General features: G+C 40.6%; 1 protein-coding gene and 1 long non-coding RNA gene across 2 annotated transcripts in view; one reads left to right on the forward strand and one right to left on the reverse strand.

Moving 5' to 3' along the window:
- The window catches only part of Dab1 (DAB adaptor protein 1), a 1,137,674-nt gene that overhangs the window by 677,195 nt on the left and 438,816 nt on the right, over positions 1-21,663 (forward strand). The window lies entirely within an intron of this gene.
- LOC143271683 (uncharacterized) lies at positions 6,168-8,105 on the reverse strand. The gene is made up of 2 exons (XR_013048879.1): positions 7,987-8,105; positions 6,168-6,895 (listed from the first exon to the last, which is right to left on the reverse strand). It is a non-coding gene; the product is annotated as an uncharacterized LOC143271683 (long non-coding RNA).

The raw sequence follows: 21,663 nt of genomic DNA on the forward strand, positions 1-21,663 counted from the left end.
CATCACTGCGGGAAGTCTGGGCAGGGACATAGAAGAAGCTGAGACAGAAACCACAGAGGAACACAGCTGCTGCCTCATTCACAAGTCAATGCTTCCTTATATAGTCCAGGACCAACTGCAAAATGAATGGGACCACCTAAAATGAACTGGATCATACTACTACATCAGCTAACAATCAAGATGACCAAGCACAGACATGTTCAAAGGCCAGTATTATCTGGGAAATCTCTCAATTGAGACGTCTTTCTAGGCTATTTCAATTGAGAGTCAAAGTTCAGTAGGCCAATGGCAAGACAACATGACCATTGATGGCTCCAAAATGATAGTTCTATTCTTTTTCAACACACACACACACACACACACACACACACACACACACACACACACACACACACACATCAGACTCTCTTTCTCAGTGTATATATGCTGGGAACAAAACCTTGAGTTACATACGCATGTGGAGACTGGGTTAGTTTACTTTACTACATGTAGAAAAGTTTGCGCCAAATATCTAGAAGATGGGGCAGCATTAACATCTACTGACAAAGTATTACAGGTCTACCAGAGAATGAATAGAACTGATTGGGAAAGCAATTTGTTTTCATTCCAAAGTTCCATTTCTAAATATTTTTTAAAACATACCTTCAATGTTTCAGAGGAGAGTGCAGACACGCTGAGGATGGCTGGACTCTTCCACTTCTTGCTTCCAAGTTCCTTCTGTTATTTCTTAACAGTGCAGTGCAAAAGCCAATGACCTCAACAGCCATATCAAGCTCCCGACTCTGGCCCATCAAGAAAGGCTTCTCTGAAGTGAAAGGTACCAGGGTAGAAGCACACTGAAAGCTCTCTCTCGCGCGCAAAAGCAGAGTGGAAAACAAAATATTGTTCTACAATTTACTTTTTGGTGGGAGAAGAAGCTGCTTAAGAAGTTTGGTCATTTCAAAACTAAAAGCATTAAAATCAGGACATGAGTTAGTCCAGAAACCTAGATAATTATGGAAGAAATCAAAGCACATGAACATTTGTGATAAACACTTTCATCCTCCAATGGCACCCTCCTTTAGGACCCTACCACCTCTCTCCCTGACCTCCTCGGGGACAATCCTACTCATCCTGGAGCTCTAGCCTGGTGTCATCACGTGATCTCAGACTTGACAAAAAGTTCTCTCGGGTTTGAATCCTGCTTCTGAGATACATTAACTGTGTGACCTTAGGCAAATCTCTTAATTTCCTTGAGATTCAATATTCTCATCTGTTGTTGTGAGAATTAAATTAGCTAATGAGTGAAGAGTACTCCACAGGGTACCTGGCATGTAATGGATCCTTGTTTTCAAAAAACTTTTTACTTTATACCAATTCCATATTTACTAAAAATGGCAAAGATTTAGAATTCCCATATAACCTAAGCCCAATTTTCTTAACATTAATATTTTTTCACTAGTGTATATGTGTCACAATGAAGCCATACTGATGCATTATTACTAATCAATGTCAATACTTCACTTGGTTTTCTTTGGATTTTATCTAACTTCTTTTTGTTGTTGTTGTTGTTGTTGTTGTTGTTTTCTGCCCCAGGATCTCGTTTAAGATACCCCATCACATTTCATTATCCAGTCTCCTTATGCTCATGCTGGTTATGACAGTTTTTACATTCTCTCTCTCTCTCTCTCTCTCTCTCTCTCTCTCTCTCTCTCTCTCTCTCTCTCTCTCTGTGTGTGTGTGTGTGTGTGTGTGTGTGTGTATTTGTTTTGATGGCATTGCCAGTTTGGAGGGTGTCTTGTAGAATATCCCTCTACTGCGAGAGGCTATCTTAGAGTTACATGTCTATTCTGCTAAGCAACTTGGACCTACCTGCAAATAGTAAGAAACGGGGGAGGATTATGTTATAGTATGATCAGAGTTATAGGCAGATCATTTTGACACTGTGCAGATAATAGATGGGAGATGTGAAACTAGATACAAACAAAAGGAAAGTTAGAATCTAGATTTGGTGGTCCACATTTGTATTCTCAGTACTCAAGAGGCTGAAGCAGGAGTCAGTACAAGGCTGACCTAGACTAGAGGGTGGGGCCCTCTATTAAAGCCTATTTCCCCCTGAAAGAGAGACAAATCATTTGAGGGGCCTAAGCCAAGATAGTGGTGGCTCAAATGAGAGTAATTAGTATGTGTTCATTTGTCAGAACCTGGACAATAATAAACAATGAGACTCTTATATTTCTCTTCTCTCCAGAGAGTATAATCTCAATCCACTAAAAGAGAAGGTATTCCAAGAGAATGCCCTAGGGAGATGTTCATGATTACCCTATGATGTGAGTCTTTAGAAACCAAGTTTACCAGAAGAGGAGCAAAGACAAGCAGAACAGCATTTATATATGATGGTAGCAGCTTTCCTGTGCAAGCGTAATCAAAGGCAATTATTATTATAGGATAATGAATATGGGGTTTGGAGGCAAGCCAAACAACACTGCATTCCACTTCCTCTCCTTTGCTGAGTTAGCTTGTTCTGTCCCAAATTTAAGTTTCCTTCTTTGCAAAGTCAGGAAAGCAGTAGCACCTAGCTCTTTCAATTGTAAGGACCAGAGCTGACATACTGCCACAGATCGAGGTGCCATCTATTATTATCATAGTCAGCCAGTTCCAGGTTTTATTTTGTATTTTCTCATTAAATCTTTCGTACTTTCTTGGCTCCTTTTAAGGGTACATTTTAGCATTTCTTCTTTGTACCCAGGAACTTAAGACATGGAAAAGAGAAAGAATTTACTTCAGGTTAAAGCACTCACAGAGCAGGTTTTGGATTCCAAAGTCAGACCTTCTCCAGTCGAGTTGCAGTGTGCATGAACAGAACCAGGGGAAACCTGAAGCTAGTTATTGCTCAACTGTATCCCTTCCTCATTTAATAAATACCTGTTCAAAGTGCCAGTCGATGGTGAACATTAGAAATGACCAGGAGAGAGGACACAGGGAAACAATTTACCTCGTGCACTTACCATTCCATTCTGTGTGAAGAAATATGTAAACAAGCATATGTAAAGCAGGCTATTGAATATGTATGGTATGATAATGTGGAGGGGTCCTCTAGTTGTTCAGCTTGAAGGATTCTGCTTTAACTCTTTCACAAGTAGCTGTCTTACCACGGTGGCTGTCTATTTTCCACTGGTACCGTGGGAAGAGCAGTGAGGATAGGAAGTTAGGTGGGATGGTATATAAATACAAGCACAAGGTTCCATCTCAAGTTGGAGTGCCAGTGTTTTAAGATCATGTATGGTTGGTTTTGGTGGAAGGAGGAAGTAAAAATGCAATTATAAAGGACAAACTAAGGGCACATCAAGTTCAAAAGATAGGACTGATCCTTCCATGCATAGCCTTTAAAGTGTTTTAGTGTCTTCTCTGCCAGTTAATTTCACATTAAAAAACAAAATCAGGCTACTCTCAGTGAGAATTATGTTACCAAAGGCTCCTTTGAGGTATGCTTTTTGATATGTGCATTACATTCTATTGTGGGACCACAGCACCCTTTATTTAATCATTCTATAACTCAGGTTATCTCTAGTCCTTTGGCTGATCAGATGTCTACAGTTTGGTTCCCACCTAATCTTTAGGAGTATTTTCCTCCCAAACTAAATGGTTTAAAGAAGCCTTTAGTATTTAGTGTGTTTCTGTGGAGTGATTAGAGAGTCACTGGTTTAACCAGAGATCATTCAAGTGCTGACTTTGGTAGAAAGGGTTGTCAGAGTTGGAAGGCTGAGATGGTGACATTCATATGGCTGCCAGCTGGTGTTGACTGAGTGTGGGGATAACTCCATGACACCTTTTGTTCTCCAAAGAGCTAGACTGACTCTTCCATGGTGGCCTTGGGATAGCATTCCAACAGTGCCAAGGACATAAGACCTCTTCAGCTCTCATCTCTATACCTGGTCAAACATTACTTCTGTCACAGTCATGTTTTCCTACTGAAAGCAAGTTACAAGATCTGTCTAAAACTAGGTAATGGGGGAGGGCAATGTGTCTCTTAAGGTAAAGGTGATTTCTGGCAAGTCTGACTATCTGAGTTCCATCCCCAGGACCCACATGGTAGAAAGCAAAAACTGAACTGACAGTTGTCCTCCGACTTCCACACATGCCCCATGGCAGTTAGGTAGACACACATGTACACACTAACTACTAATACATAAAAATGTATAGACATTTTTACAATTTTTATTTTAAAGAAGTAGATTCTGCCTGTGGGTAGCAGGAGTGTCAATGCCACATTCGGAAGGGGTGCCTATGCTAGGATATAAGAGCGCTGTAGCCTTTAGTCCATGATGAGGATGACACCACAGTAGGATTCAATGAACATTTTCTAGGTAATTATGAGAGTTCAATGTGGTCGAGACCTTGCAAAGGCTAGCCAAGTACTCTACCCCCAAGTTACACAATCCAGCTTCTGCAATGTACATTTTACAAATTAAGTTTGTTTCAGAGTCTAAAACATTATTTTCCTGAATGAATTCACATGATTTAATTTGCCAGGCCAGCAAGATGGCTCACTTGGCAAAGGTGCTGGTAACCAAGATTGAAGACCTGACTTCAATTCCTTGAGCCCACATGGTAGAAAGAGGGAACTAGCTCACTCAAGTTGTCCTCTGACTTCCATATGTGTGCTATGGCACAGGCACATGCACACATGTGCACACAGACAAAGAGACCCACATTGAAAACATTTATATTGCTGTTGCTCTTGGTTGCCTCCAAGAGGTTGAAGGTCAACCTTATTGCTGAAGACACCATGCACTTCATCACAGGATCCAGAGCATTTGAACTAGACCTGACCTGAAAGCCTGCTCCCTGAAAACTAGCTTTCATAGTACCAGAAGGTGCTGTGCAAGTGTCTAATGAAGGGATGCAACCAACAGTCCTAACCAGCTATGATGCCTATGAACTAAATGACCAGCACGACACAATAGTCCTAAGGGTTCAATAATGGTACTCATTTCTTGGTGGTAACCAATAGCTCCCTAATTATATTCAAGTCCTATTCAACAAGAATGAAATCAAGTCTGGTAATAGAAACCTATCCAACTACCCAGGGTTACTGAAGTCATGAATCTTGTAGATGGACCTAAAACTGACACTTGACTAAACCAGCATAATTCCTAACTTCATTTTAAATATTTATCCTTCTAACCATAAATAAGTGTCCCTCTCACCTCAGCAAAGAAACCTACCTTTGCATCAGACAAAGGATAGATGAACTTGTCAGTGAAAGTGAGGGCAAGCAGGCAGAAAGCTTCATTCTTCCATGTCCTTTTCCATGGACTGCCATCAGAAGGCATAGCCCAGATTTAGGCTGAGTCTTCTGATATCAAATGATCCAGACATAGGGAGGATTTTTCAGCTCAAATAATCCAACTAAGAAAAATCTCACAGGTGTGGCAAGATTATTGGGTTTTAGTTAATTCCAGAAGTAGTTGACAACCAATATTATCCATCACAAGTTCACCCCTTGTCAACTTGACACACAATCATATCTCCTGTCATTCTTAATTTCCAATGAAAACAATAACCAAATCATAGACCATTACAGAAAACCACAAGCAATCAAACAGCAGAAATTAAGTGATCATGTAGTATCCATCTCCAATTACAACATAACTCCTGCTATTAAGGCTCAGGGAACATCAGGGGAGAGAGAGGGTAAAAATATTCTAAGAGACAAAGGAATAGAATGTCTGCTGTGAAATTAGCTCTCCTTGAAATGTTAAAGAAGCTACACCTATGAAGTCTCAGGAATGTGATGGCCTAAACAAAACCTGAACCAAAAAAAAAAAAAACCATGAACATACATGCTAACATGGAAGAGGAAAACCTCATAGTTATCCACCCTTAAACAAATGTTTACAGGCAACTAAGAAATGCTGAGAGCAGGAAAGATAGTCCCCCCCCCAGGGAAGGGACTCCCAAATGTCTCCCCAGGGAAGGGACCCCCAAATGTTTATCCAATACCAAGTGGTCAGCCCTGAAGTCATATACACACATTATATGCATTGAACAGGTTGTTTCTATATTGTTAGGGAAGAGAGAGAGTTGTAACAACAACTAAAAATAAAAGAGATCCTTTTGAATTTGAGAGAGAATGAAAGAGTGGCAGATGGTAAGGGTTGGAGGGAGAAAAAGGACGGGGAAAATGGTGTAATTCTATTTTAATTCCAAATAATAATTTGGCCAGATAAAAGATGGAATGCATACAGGCTCTAAATTCAAAGGGCCCTGTTTCCCAAATGCTTGTAGATAAGCTCCCACTGTCAGAGGGCACCCCGATTGCCCACTCTAACAAATACTGTTCAAATCAAAGAAAGATTGTTTTTTTCTCAAAGAGTGAAGCAGTTCAGTAGCAATGAGTTGGACTTTCCCGTGTCTGATTAAGAATAAGTTCCTCTTTGGCATTAATGAAATCTTGGGTGAAGAACTGGAGGCAGAGCAGACCTCAGATCCATCTACCACACAAATCCCTTGTGATTTGAATATATGAATTGGTTGAGATACCCTGATGGCTAACAATATGCCTTCATGTTAGCAATGACAAAAACCTAATAGCCGGGCATGGTATTAAAAAGAAAAAAAAAGGTAGGGCTCTTTTTTTTCGTGTAATTGAATTCTTCAATCTTGCACTGTATTCATTGAGAAGAACTCTTGGGATGAATTTCTTTGAAATCTCTGCTACTGATTTTATTTTCTGATATGTTGACCTTCTTCATCTCCAGACATGTTGCGAGATTGGCAGGCTTCGTTTTCCGTGCATCAGATACAGCGAAAGCTGTGGTAAGGCTCCTGTTGTTGAAATTTATTCAGTGTGGATGCTAATGAAGAATGTTAAAGCCATCTAGTCTGGTTCCTTCCTCTTTTTCTCATTTCTCTGTAAGGGAAAGAAATCGCATCTACTTAGCAATGAGAACAAAAATAAAACCATGCCTGCTTGTTTCATTCAGGACCTAGTCTAGTTTTCAGCTCACTCTGCTCTGCTTTGAGAATCAAACTATAAATCTGTGTCAAGGATAGAGGTGATTATTACTTTTATTAGTTGAGATGGAATGGATAAATATCTTACTGGTAATTACCTGGTTTAAGTGTTCTCTGATGCATCCATTTCTACAATGCATACATATACCATTTATTAGGCATCAGCAATGTGAAAAATACCAATCTAAGCATGGGCAATGTAAGTATGAATTAGTTATGTCCCATTCCTTCAGTGTAGCTCACAGTGAAGTGTAAAGGATGGACATGGACCAAATTGATCAGTTCCCAGTATTTCACTTGGAAACATGTTTAAAGGAATGACTGCTTTGAAATTGGAAGTGAAATGAAGAGGCACTCCCTTCTACTCAAGCAAAAAGCATAATGAGAAGTGTGTTGTCTTTGTTTTCCATTTTGCCCTTTTGTTTTGTGTTTTCTTTTGTTTATTTCAAAATAAGGTTGTACTATGCAGCCCAGTCTGACATCCAGCTGGTGTTTTTCCTGTCTTGGAGGGTATGCACCACCATACCTGGGGAGGAAGGCATTCTTCCTAGATCTGCTCCGTGTGCATTGAGCTAGAACCCCCGCCAAGCCTCATGTGAGTCAAGTCCCCACCTCCCTGGGTTTGATCCCATGCTTTTAGGAAACCACCAGTCCTAGGTGAGCTCAGCCCCTTTCTGACTTGGTGTTAATGGAGACTACAGCTTCGTTCCAGTGGATATAGGGGTTACACTATCAGCCTTGAAAGCACTGACTTCCCACCCACTTCCCCGGTTCAACACAGTGTGTCGCTCCTTATAATAAAGATTTCTCCATCCTTCCTCAGTTCCTGGTTCCTCCCAAACTACTTCCTAACCTCTGACTCAGCAACTGTTTCTGCCTTCTCTTTTTTATGTGAAATAAATCCATGAGGCAAGAACTCCCTCACCTCCTCCCACTGAACACACAATCCTAATTGAATGTCTACCTCCTGCCCTCACCCTTTCCTACCACAAAAAGAAGTGTGCTCTGTGTGTCTTGGTGAAGGCCAATTTCTGTCTCCATGTCAATCCTTCCTATTTTCCCTTCGGCACATTCTAATCTGATTTCATTTTGCGTCATTTCATTCCAACAGCCCTCACTGGGGCCACGAAGTGGTTTTGATGTCATAAAGCCTGCCTCAGTACCCTTCTCGACTCTGTCATAGCCATCTTTTCCTTCTTTCACCCCAGAGGACATGATTCTCCTGGTTTGCCACTCATATTTGCCTGTTCTTCCATGCCTTTTCAAACTGACTGCTGAATAGTATTGTGTATTTTTTTATACTTAAAGTTTTTTTTTAATTTTATGTTTATGTATGTGCCTGAGTGTTTGTCTGTGTGCCACATGTTTATAAAAGCCTAAGGAGTCAGAAGAGGGCATCAGATCTCCTAGAACTGGAGTTACAGGCAGTTGAGAGTATTGTATGCATGCTGGAAACTGAACCTGGAACCTCTGTAAGAGCAGCCAGTGTTCTTAACCACTAAGCAGTCTCTCCAGGCTCTGGTGTGGTTTCTTAAAACTCCTAATATATTTGCTCTGCAGAATACCACATATGTACAGTCTCAAGACTCATCAAATTCCACCCAGACTGCATCTCCAGTGCAGTTTTCTTGAATCAGACCCGCAGTGAATCAGACCCACATTTCTGCTACTTCACTTCTCCACAGAGGTCTCGCAGCATCTCATACCAGCTTGTTGAAAGCAGGACTTGTGGTTTGTGCTCCTCCAGAATCCACAATTTATTATTACATTAGACCCCATTTTTCCCAGTCTACAAGTAAATTAAAATCTGAGTCTTCTCTTGCCAGGCACTTTTCCTCAAGCCTCATCTAACTCCTGAGCATATCCTCTAACTTCTTACTCTAAATTCATTTTGTTGGATCCATTTTTCCACTTCCATCTGCACCCAAGCACCATCCACTGCCTTCTCCCTTCTAAGACTATAGTGGTGGTCTCTTGACTCTCATTATGATGCCCCTACTTCCAGTTCATCTTCTATACAATACCAAAGTTCTACATTTTTATAAATATGAGACTGATTGATCACTGTTCTGATTAAAATCCTCAACAACTTCCTGTGGCTGTCAGGATGAAGGACATCTTCAACTTTTCCTGTTAACCTCTACACAGTCTGACTTATGCTCCTCCCTCCTCACCCTGCTGGTCATTGCCCTTCCCATCACCACTTCCTGATGCAGGGGTGAGGTTAGCATCCTTTCTATTGGACCATCAATTTGTCTTTATCTCTTTCTTAACCATCAGAGTGTACACAGAAAGTTCCTTCTTTGGAGGAAAGCCTCCCAGAATCTCAAGACCAATTCACTTCTTTCAGTGATATGCTCCCCACCACGATGCATTTTCATGGTTATTTGATCAGTGTCTGTATCCATCACTTGACTAGAAACTCCATGAAAGTGGAGGGGACTGTCCTTGTGACCTACTGCTGTTTTCCTAGCACCTATCCTAGTGTTTAAATGAAACAAATAAATGCACATATTCTATTAAAAGCAATTATTTCTATAAAGAAAGTGGCATAGTGAAGTATTTAGAGCAGTGGAGAGTGATATGTTAGGGCTCTTTGATTCAGTATCTAAAAGGCTGTTTAGAAAAGAAAAGATTGGTCTGTGGTGACATTTGAACAGAGACCTGAATTAAGAGAAAAAGAAAAATTGGAAGAAATTTGGGGAAAGAGCTCTCTGGGGTGAGAGAAGTTTGCATGTGGGGAAACAGGTCTGGTATGAATGAGAGATAAGAGTTCATATGGACCGACGAGACAGTCCTATTAGCACAGGAGTGGGCTGGAGAGAAGGGAGGGCAGATCAAGTAGGACTGTGTGAGGATTCATACTTCAGACCTGGACAGCATTTTTCATGACATACACACAGAGAAACAAGTATCTTTCATTCCAATTCCAGCCTTAAAGGATCTGTCACCAAGATCTGTGTAGTACTCAATGCACTGCATTTTCTTTCCATTTCCAGTTTTCTTACATAGAATAAATAATGAGAGTTTAGATTGTCTCTAACATTCTTTCTAAATCTAAAGGCCATTTCTTATGAATGTGCTTTGAAAGAACCACGTGAAAGGTGCCTGCTTGTCACTGTGATTTTGGCAAGCCACTTTTCTCCCTAGGTCTATTTGGGTTTGGAAACAGGAATAGAAGATTCCTCTCAAAATGGGCGTGACAGTCAAGAGACAGAATGACTGTGAAGTCTCTTTGTGAAGTGTAAAATGCTTCATCTAGTGTAAACTCACATCTAGAACGTATTGAAAATTTCCAGTCTCCTGGGTACTGCTTCAGACACTTTACAAGGGCAATTTCATCCTAATAGCTATCGTAGGATACAGACCCATATATCTGAGAATAAGAAAAGCTCATGTTCAGCTAAATTGAAGAACTAGCCTGGGTTGGTCAGCCTGTTTTGGTTCTTTGTTACAATGCAAAGTCTACCTTTGGTAGATGTTCGTAGAGGGTGGGTAGATGGGGAGCTGTCTGAAACCTCAATTCCAGAGACATTGTGATGATGGCAATGATACTATATGTGTTATTTCAGTAAATAAGACTCTTTGAATATTGTCAGTATCATAATGACTTTTTTCAGATTTTTACTAAAAAAGAGAAAAATAGAAATTGTCTCTGAGATCATCCTAGTACAATAATTATTCCTCTCTTATATCTGTTCCCTTGTCTACTATGTACCTACTATGTATTGGACTTGACACCAACCAATTGCTAATGTGACAGAAATGAGAAGACTCAACTTCTTGAGGAATATAAAGCTTCATAGTAGACATGGAAGCAATAATGGCATTGTCTGACAGTTGGGATAAGCAGAACCACACACAATGTTCTGTGGGATCTAGAGGGAGCCTTAATAGAACACGAAGGGCCTTGCATGGGAAAGACTATTCAGAATTAAGATTCTTCTGTAAGTCATGGACTCCCCACTACTAGGGAAAGCAATATTTTCCCTGTCTAGTGTCATGATTCCTAAACCCTAATATACATAGTTGTTTCACATTTTAAAATCTGGAAAATGAGAATACATCCCAGAATTGCTGACCTCCAAGTAATCAGCTCCATTAGCACCGCACAGCTGGCCAGCGCTGCTCACACCTCCATCACTTAACTCAGTTATGCCCGCTGCCACTGCACCATCCACTCACTTTGATTGACAGCTGAAAGATCTTTAAGAAATATTACACTCTGATTCTGCTTTGAAATGAAAAGTTATTTCTACTCGGAGGGGGAGGAAAACACAGGGAAGCAAGGGCGGCATGATAAAGGATACAAACCCATCTGAGGGATTTCTCACCGGGTCTAAAATAAAAATACTAAGCGACAAGAAAGTGTTGTCATAGCTTTTCATTGACAGCCTCTTCCTTTTTAACTTGTGGCACATGAAAGACTAGTACACCTTGTAACTGATGCCTCTTAAGCAGGGTGACATGATGAATGTCAATTAATCTAGGCAAACCTTGTGTTTTTAGAAGCTGTAGCAATTCACATTGAACTCTGGGTTCACTTGATTTTGTACAAGCAAAACCAGTTTTATGAACTCCTGCCAACCTATTTCTATGTCATTCACCATTTGAATGGATATTTTTCCTTCCTGCCTCTTCTCTCTCTCTCTCTCTCTCTCTCTCTCTCTCTCTCTCTCTCTCTCTCTCTCTCTCTCACTTGCTTTCTCCTTTTCCTCTTTCTCTTTCTCCTCCCCCCATTTCCTCCTACTGCAGTGACATCATGCTAAACTCAGCCCAGTATCCAGGTTCTTGAAAATAGCTTAAGCTCTAGTTTTCTTACCCCATATATCAGACACAGCTTGTGTCATCATGGTGCTGGCTCCTGGTCACCCAAGGATGATCTTATTATCTAAGCATGTTATTTATAAGGAATTTCACAGCTGAAGTGAGGTACAGAATGACCTACTCTAAAACAAGAACGATTAACAAGTTTGGAGCATAGCCAGGCTTGAGAACAAGGTTGTTATTGGCATGATTTTAATCATGATAGACAATTAGCCAGGCTTAATTATATTGAGACAGAAAACCAGAGTGAGCGGCAGTAATGGATTTCTCCAGGAACTCTCCTGTGTCTCCAACTCAAGCTGGCTGACCTATAAAGGGTGTGAAATGATAAAAGATGTTTGCCCACACGGACAGGCTGTGTTTACCTCGAGGAGCAGCCGGCATGGGGAAGGGGCTGAAGGACTCCCTCTTCTATGGGGACCTATCACATGCACAAATGGGATTCTCCAGCTCTACTGGCATTTTCCCATCAGCAAAGAGATGCAAAAGAGAGGAAAACATCTTTAAGCTGAACTTGGGCACATTAAATGTTAATGTGATTATGTAGCTGGGGATTCTTTAAATGTCGCCCATGGCTGAAGTATTACTGCAGTTTTGTGTTAGCACTTTTTGGTGTTATGAAAGCTTAATATTTTCACTGACTGTGTCAAGCCCAAATAGAATACCCAGAACTTCAATAGAATCCGAGAGTGATTAGAATTTGAAAAAAAAATTAACAATTTGACAGTCCTTGCCTCTAGGTTTGGAAATGGAATTTAAAAGGAAATCTTCCCAAAGTCTCTAGTCTCTTTTTTCCATTATGGATTTTAATTGACTTATTATAATTGAAACATGGAAGAAAGAAAAGTTCTGTGGAATAATTGAAATTTCTGTGGTTTGTATAGTTCTTCAGCCTTTCTGGAGTAGACTGATATTTAATTCTTATACCAGAGATAGATATGTGTGTACACACACGTGTGTGCATGAGAACATACACAGAGAGAAGTAATTTATTGTCCCATGTTAAAAATTAAAAATGACAAAGCTGAAGTTTAGGTAATGGAGTATCTAAATCAAATAACAGAAATATACACAAAATCTCATATTGCAAGTACAGGGTTAGGCTGATTTGGAAAAAAAAAAGACAAAAAATGTCTAAGTAGGGATGTATCTAAGATGAGTGAGAGCTTGGCTTTTCCAGTGTGGCAATGCCTTTAGTGAGAAGGCATAGTCAGTGTTTATATCTAAGCTGTGACTGTATCAGCCTGCCATCTTGGTCCATAGCCCACTCCCTGCTTTCTCTCACCTAATTCCTTCCCCCGAGTATTCTCATTGCTTCCATTTATTTCTAGGATTTGTGTACTTGGTGTTGAAAATATGGAGAAAGATATGCTATAAAACCCAGCCTTGTACCATGGTTTCCAGCAGCACATTCATAGTAGCAGAAAAGTGGAAGCAAGCTAGATAACTGGATAAACAAAATGACATGAACATAGACACACGGGGCTGTGTACAATCTTCTGTCTACTAAGGATAAGCATTTGATATATACTCAATGTGGATGAATATGAGGGCATTATTCTCAGTTAATTCAGCCAGTCACAAAAACACAGTCTCTAAATATCTTTGAAGGAGTTTCTAGGTCAATCAGGTTCTCAGGGTCCTCCACGGTGGTGAGGTGAAGGACCCAGTGGAAGGGATTAGAGAGTTAGTGTTGAGTAGGTACAGAGTTTCCATTTGGAAAGATGTTAGGGTTCTAGGGGTGAATGGTGATGCTTGAATAATTGTCACAGGATCACACTCTTAAAGTGGTTAAAATGATGCATTTGTGTAACATATGTTATGGTAATAAAAAGTTTCATATATCACCTTTTAGTAAGTCCTCACTGTGTACCTGATGCCCAATAAGGAAACAAGCCAGAGCATGACATGAGCTCTGCTAGTGACAACACAGGTCAACACAGAGCTGTGGAGCAGAGTTTGCACCCAGTGCAAGAGTAAACATGAAAATTAAGAATGACTCAGTGTATGACAAATGCCTCAATGAAGAAAGAAAGAAAGCTCAATGTCTCCTAGCAAAGTGGAGGAACAAAACTGGCTGTCCATTTCATGCAAAATCTACAGGTGCAGATGGAGAGCTTGGGAATACATTTAGTTACATTCCTGTTGTGATCAAAGCCCATGACCGAGGCAGCTCATGGAAGAAACAGTGTATTTGGGTGTACAACTGCTGCACTGGAATAAGTGCATACTGTGAAGACAACGCTGTTGGGGGGGCAACTCTGTGAGGAAGATACTGGTATCTCTACTTGAGCAGTGCGTGAGCTGAACTAAGAAACAAATTCATGAAGATGTAAAGGAATACAGTCAGAGGCTGCAGCCACCACCCTCTGGCTTCTGTGTTTGAGGGTACAGTAGTTCTGAATGAAAGACAGAGCTTTCTGTATGCTAGAGAACTGTTCTACCATTCATTTACCATTTCTCTACCCTAGCCCAATGAACCCAGACCATATGGATCCAGAGCCTTGTTGCAGTAAAAACCTTTCTTGCACGTGATGAGAAACTTCCTTAGTATAATGAGTCTATGAAAGCTACAGGACTCCCAGGTCTGAAAGTCTTCAAACTCAATTTTGTACTCAACAAAAATTAACTAAAAATCTATTGCAGCTGTTACCCCAAGAGTTATGCATTCTGTTCCATCATCCCTCCACCTTGGATATGGTACTGAGAGAGTAGGAGAGACGTAATCCAAAGGCTTATCCTTGTTTGAAATCCAAATGCATTGTTTAGATACCATCTTCATGGCACAAGTAGCAGAGTTTGGGTTTTGTTAAATGAGTAACATTTTCTAAGAGAAATGTGTCATCTCCAGTTATTAGTATGCATCCACTAGTCTGGAAGCTAAGACTACAATGTTCTACTGTATGATGATGAGAGGGTTTAGAATAAAGCAATCACATGGAATTTTATGTTCCTTTTTTTAAGTTCTAGAAAGTCCTAGAGCTGTAAAAAAAAGTTCAAGAAACCTACACATTTGTCTATATTTAAAATATTACCATAAAAAACTATGGTATGTAGAATTGATCACCACATTATAATTATTGATGCAAGATGGTAAATAATAAGGTGAGCAATGGCTCAGGAGTCTCCAGGTGTTGGTCTGAGATCTTTATCTAGCTAACCTTGAAAGGAACTTGCTGGCAGCCCAGCTCCATCCTCTAGCACAAAGCGATACCCACTGGGTAAATGAATAAAATGATAAGTCAAGGTGTCGTGTCTTAGTATGTTTAGGCTGCTGCCATAATAAGATGACATCAACAAAATACCTTTTAATCAACAATAACATATTGCTCCCAGTTCAACTGACTGGGAAGCCCAGAGTCGAAGTGAGTAGACTGTGTCTGGTGAAGACCTGCTTGCTGTTTCACAGACAATACCTTCTCCAATGTGTCCTCACATCGTACAAGAGGCACAGCAGTTCTCAGGGACCTCTTCCTAAGTATACAAATCCCATTCAAAAGAGCTCCACTCTTATGACCTAGCCATTTCCCAAAGGAAGACTCCACCTAATTCCATCACACTGGCAATTAGATTTCAATGTTCCAATTTTGTGGAAGGGACACAAATATTCATAACATGTTGGGTGAGTATTCTTTGAAATCTCTCCCACACATGGTGTATGACTCATACCTTCAATTTAGTTGCATTTGCAAGGAAAGTATTTGGAGTAGAGGAGGAAGTTTGTCTCATTACAGTGTTTTAATACATTTACCTGCAGAAAGAGCACAATTCAGTCCCATTTAACTAATGTCTTATGTCTATACCTGGGCCAGATATTCCAGTAATCTAGCAATCAGACACAATGACTGAGAGTTATAGAGGGTAGACACACCTACCACTGGAGCACAGAGCAGACTGTTCATTGCAATCGAAGCTTTGCAGGCACAGTAGGAGAAATGGAGTCAGCATGGACAGTCAAGGGAGTAAGACTTGATCTCTAGGGAGGGTATTCCAGACTCATTTTTCCTATCTCCAGTCTCCCAGAGCTGGTGCCAATGCCCATCTTTGTAAGAAGGTAGTTTGCCAACCAAGTGGACACAGTACCAGCTGAGATCAAAGAGCTGAGCTTTCTTTTTGAGACAGCTGTTTCTCACCCTTCCTTAAGGACCTGGCCTTGGAGGTTTGCTTGTTTATTTTGTGGTCTCGCTTCTGTTTCAGTGCAAATAATCTATGCACAGTGGAAAGACCAGCAGCATCTTCCAGATAATTCCCTAGAAATAAAACCATCAGATACAAAAGGACTGACAACAGCTTATTTTGACCTGCTCCCAATTGTTGTAGATTTGGAGAGCCAGGGCTTTAAAATATTATAGGTGGCTCTTCTTGCATGCTCTTGGTTGCATGTTTTTCTGCTAACTCTAAGTTTGGGATTAGGTTTATGCAAAAGCGGGATAAAGGGAAGATGACTCAGTCGGTTTCTGGCTTGGGCCAGGGAGTATGCTTTTATCACTTCTACACTTAACTGCAAACAGATTCTGTTTTGAGACTGAGGAAAGGGGAGATGGGAAACCGAGACAACCTTTCCCAAAGTCATCACCTAGTGAGTGGCAAATAAGCCCAGCTGTAAATGTTATTCTTGTGTAATTCTTTGGTGCAGTACCTATCAAATTTTGAATGTACATGCCAGTTGACTCTATGATTCCATTCCAAGTCTGTCTAATTATATTTATATATGAACACACTTATTAGGATAACTGGATCTATTCAATAACAATAAAATCTTCATCTTGTGAGTACATATTATAGGATGCTTATTACAATATTCATTATAATAGAGAAAGAAAGGGAACTGCCTCAATGTTCATCACTGTAGCAAGGTTAACTACAGGATAGCAATTCACTGTGGAATATAATTAAGCTGATAAAAGGTGGTGTGGATTCTGTGTATACTTTCATCTAGACTCTAGAGGGATGTGTATGATGTACTGTTAAATGGGAAGGAGGAGATCTACAAAGGAATGAATGTGCTACCATCACTTTCTTATTTGTGTGTGTGTGTGTGTGTGTGTGTGTGTGTGAGAGAGAGAGAGAGAGAGAGAGAGAGAGAGAGAGAGAGAGAGAGATGGAAAAAATAATACCAACAACAGGTTGTTAGCATTGTTTAGCCAAAGGGGTTGGGTGGAAGAGAACATAGCCAAGCCCAAATCTTTCAGCCAGTAACCAGGAGTTGAGTGTCGGAGACCAAGTAAGAAAGCTAGGTGCCAGCAGATCCTCTCCTTGAGACAGAGACAAGAAGCCAGATGAGGGTGGACACGGAGTTAGAACAGAACTGGAAGCAATAGACTGGCTTTAAATAACTGCTTTGGCTCCTGCTGAGAGTTCACAGATACTCTCAGGGGCCAGGAGTGCCTGGACATGAACCAGGTTTTATGAAATGTGCTGGCTAGAGACAGGTCACAGATGAATCATGCTGCGAAGGCCGCTTGAAGCTAGAGGCTGTAAATGAGCATGTGCTAAGAGCCTTTATTATACCCTCCCAGGCCAGGGGAGAGGGAGAAGAGGCCTGCTCTCCACTTGTGTCTGCTCTTTTGCCATCACCATGTCCCTAGAGGCTGAGTCCAGACTAGATCTAGGCCACAACCCATCTTCACATTCTGTACTCCTCCTGAGAAAATCTTTCTTTAATGTCTTGGAGCCTTCTGTACGCCAACTTAGCCACCAATCTCTCCCATTTATGGAGCGGCAGGGAGCTCTAGAAGTCTCTGTCTTCTTTGGTATTGTTCCTTCCAGTTGTGTCTGTGACTCAGACTATCTTATGTTTCTGCCCAAGACTAACTCATGAAGATTGATCACCTCCATCTTCTGGACTCTTCCCTTCCAAGTCCACCCACGTTCCCTGATGGCAAGGACATTCCCCTGCATCAGGCTTCATTGCTACACCCGCAGCTCAGGCCCTTCTGTGGATCAGGCCAGCAATGAAGAAACAGGAAAAGAATGGCCTCCAAAAGCACAACCTCCATCTTCAGCTCCCCAGTTCCTTGACACCTTGGGCAAAATCTTCTAGGGTCCCTTATTTGTGTACAATTGACTGCCATTCCAGGAGGTTTGAGAAGCAATTGTGACAAAACACTAGGTACAAACTGTTCTACTTGTCAAAAATCAGATTGGCACTCGTCCCCTGTGTCTCACCAAGGATAGCTCTTCAGTGTATTTCCTCTCTGAAGTTAACAACAGTTCAAGTCATGGGCTCTTTGATGGTACATGTTTGTAATCCTGCCACAGGAGAATTGGTGCAAGTTTGGGGCCAGAGTGATTTACATGACAAGTTCCAGGCCAGCCATGACTATATAGCAAGACCCTATCTCAGAAAAAACAACCAAGAGTCATGATCCTTTCCTTTTGGAGGATCAATGTGAAATCCTAGATTTGGAGAGCTGACTCTGAAGACCAGAGAAGCAAGTTAACAGCTGTGCATGCAAATAGAACCCAACCTGGGTCTCAATGTGGCCAACAGTGAGGTCCCAGAGCCTCTGAGCGTTAATCAAATCTTTGTAAATTGCATATGTTTGGAGTCTGCTTTGGGAGTGCCTGATTTAAAGCAATTGTGAGGGACCCTCTAGTGCTACAAGCAATTAACCCTAATACATCTGTTTTGTAAATCTGAATTTACTCCTATGAATGGAGTGTTTGGAGACTGAAAAAATAGACAAAAGACAATTAACTAGGGAAAATTTCCAGGAGAAAGTGAGCCAGGGAGAGTCTAAGAGTAGACAGTAGTGACAGAGCCCTGAAGGGAGAGGGGCAGGAAGTCTCAAGGAAATGCAGCCTGATGTCTGGACAGCCATAAATTACTCCTTAACAGCAATGAGGACATCTGAGGGTACACAGAAGTTTAGTTTTCAAAAGACTCTGTCACATCCCTGTGAGGGCTAGCTTTAATTGTCAACTTGACATAATCTGGAATCCTCTGGGAAGAGAGTCTCAAGGAAGAGTTGTCTGGATCGTGTGTGCTGCACTGCAGGCATGCCTGTGAGGGATTCTCTTAACTGGGTTAATTGAAGTGGGAAGACCCACCTTGAATGTGGGTGGCATCATTGCAGGAGTTGGATCCTGGACTGAATGAACGGGAAAGATGGAGCTGAGCACTGGGAAGCAGGCATGCATTCATTCTGTCTCTTTGAATTCCTGTCCCCTTGATGTCCCCATGGTGATAGACTGGATCCTGGAGTTGGGAGCTAAAATAAACTCTTTCTCCTTAAGTTGCTTTTGTCAGGGTACTTGAACACAGTAACAGAAAGAAGACAAGGACCATCACCATCATGATGGCAGTCAGGAGGGCTAGTCCAGTGTCCAGTGTACCAGGGCAGCACCAGGGCTGCACCAGGGCTGGGTGCTTACACAGTGACCCACAAACTATTGGGCTTAGTATTACTGTCCCCTTTTCATAGAGGAAGGAAACAAAGACCCTGGTGCTTATACTCACATGTTCTTCGTCAAACTTAGATAGGTAGCAGGAGAGGAAAGATCTGAAGTCTATTGGCTTGGTGGTTCTAATCATATCATATCATTCTCAGAACAGGCCATGGGGGTGGGGAGCATCAGACCATGGAAAGCAAAAGCACAGCTCCCAATAATTTATTTCTCATTGTCAGGTGTTCTGTGCTCTGCTTGTCAGTTTATAGTATCAACTAATTTAACCATCCTAGTAACTTTTTCAACAAGGAGGAGGGAAATGGTGGGGAGAGGGGAAGGAGGGGAAAATGAATTACAGAATTAACATAGCTAGTATCAGACAGCTAGTAAAAATGTTAAGGCCTCATTTTAAACAAGCTCTTAAGTACTTCTCCCCCCCTCCCCCGCCCCGCCTCATGTCCACCTTTACCATGGCAAGTATATCATCATATCTTTAGACCTTTAGACTTACATCCACCTGAAATATTTATTCTACTGTGGATCAATTGATATAATTTCTACTTATTATTCATTTTACCTCTAGGAAGTAGGCTTGTACTTATACCTGCAAAGACTTCCCTGGTTTCTTTACTATCCAGTCTCAGTGTCTGAACAATACACAGCACAGGGGGGATGCTCAATAGAAAAGTTGAATTAATAATTTATCTATTGTCATCAATTACCAAAGCAGTACATGATTATATCAGAAAGCTGGGAAATAATAGTAAAATAAAGAAATGCACATTTAGCTTTATTTCTTTTGCATTTTTTCTATGCATATTTTTAAATTAAAATGTCTGAATATACTCAATCTGTATCCCATTTTTAAGATTAGCATACATAAGCAATTCGTTGAATTGTGTCTCATATCTCACATGATCTACGTTCAAATAGACATCCATTTCTTATTTCCCATCTTGATTTCCTTCCTGACTACTCTTACATAAGTGTCTCCACTGTTCTTTGATTTGGTTAAGTGAGACAGTGTAGTACATGGGCATGAGTACGTGAGCACATTATTAACATTTCCACACCTCAATGTCTTTATCTACAAAATGGGGACCAACAAAACCTGCCTTTATTAATTTACAGGATTGTGCCAAGATCTAATGAGGTATCAGGGCAAACATCTCATTAGGTATTTGGGGTAAATGTCATTTTTTAAAAACCATAGCATTGTGCAAGTAGAATAAGATTTACAGGAGGGACTGTGACAACAAGTCATTTGTAAAGCAATTTGAAATTGTGAATAAAAAGCTATTGGCAATTTTTCTGTGCTGAGTGAGACATGTCCTAATGTTTGCATTTAATATGCTAAATGGTTGCCAGTGCCTAATTCTAGGCTTGTACCCTCTAATAGCCTTTTTTTCCTTTTGGAATTTTCTCTTTTATTTATTTATTTTATTAACAATTTTCAGCTGTAAAGCTGGGGTCAATTATTTTTAGCCATTCCTTTAGCTTGTCTCATTAGCAAAGGGCTTTGAGGTAATAACTTGGGCATATTTGATGATTGTTCATTTTGAAAGATGTCATTTTAAGACTTTTCTGGGAATTTCAAAGCTGCCTGTGGGAGATCTGTTTTATGCCAAAAATGTCATTTCACATTCAGCCTTACACACTGCCTCACGCTCGGCCCTTATAAATGTTTCACAGTGCCTGCATTTTTCATTGAGGTTCTTTCCTGTGAACTTGGATTCTTGTGGCTCACCTCCACACTCTGTCTGAAGGGGAGAAAGTGATATTTTTAAATGGCCCTTTCCCCTTTTGTCACAGAAGATAAAATTCCCCAATTATTTCCCCCCTGCATAGATATTTATATTAATATTTCAAATAGTAGATTCCTTATAGTGTTATTCATGAGCCCATGTATTAACTTTAAAACAAATGTCTCCTAAAAATGAATATTTAATCTGTGTTTAATACCTGATGCCAGATTTGTGTTGACTTAATTTGGTTATAAAGGAAATGTATAAAATGGCTCAGACTCTTTCATTCACTCCACAAATATTTTAATAAGCTTTATTGATTGCCTCCTACATTGTTGCTTTTAATCCTTGTGATAGAGTGGCAATTTATGAATCATCATCATTGTCATTATTAGCAATATCAACATCATCATCATCATCACCATCATCACCATCCCTACCACCACAATATGGTAAAGAAAACTGAGTGTTAGGACTGTGAAGAACCCATTTTGATGGCTCTGTGCTACAGTGTGGAGTCTAGGGTTTGGGTAGAAGAATCTATAGGAGGAAGGTCCTTGAATCAAGAGGTTAGGAGGAAAGCTAGAAAAGCCGGGAAACAGATAGATTGAATTGACAGCAGAGGAAATTCAAAGTGGAGATCAGAAAGAGTATAGGCCGCAGCTGCCTAGTTTTGCTTCTCATTTTTACCACCTGGGTA

Source organism: Peromyscus maniculatus, chromosome 2, assembly GCF_049852395.1.
Source record: "Peromyscus maniculatus bairdii isolate BWxNUB_F1_BW_parent chromosome 2, HU_Pman_BW_mat_3.1, whole genome shotgun sequence".
Lineage (NCBI taxonomy): Eukaryota > Metazoa > Chordata > Mammalia > Rodentia > Cricetidae > Peromyscus > Peromyscus maniculatus.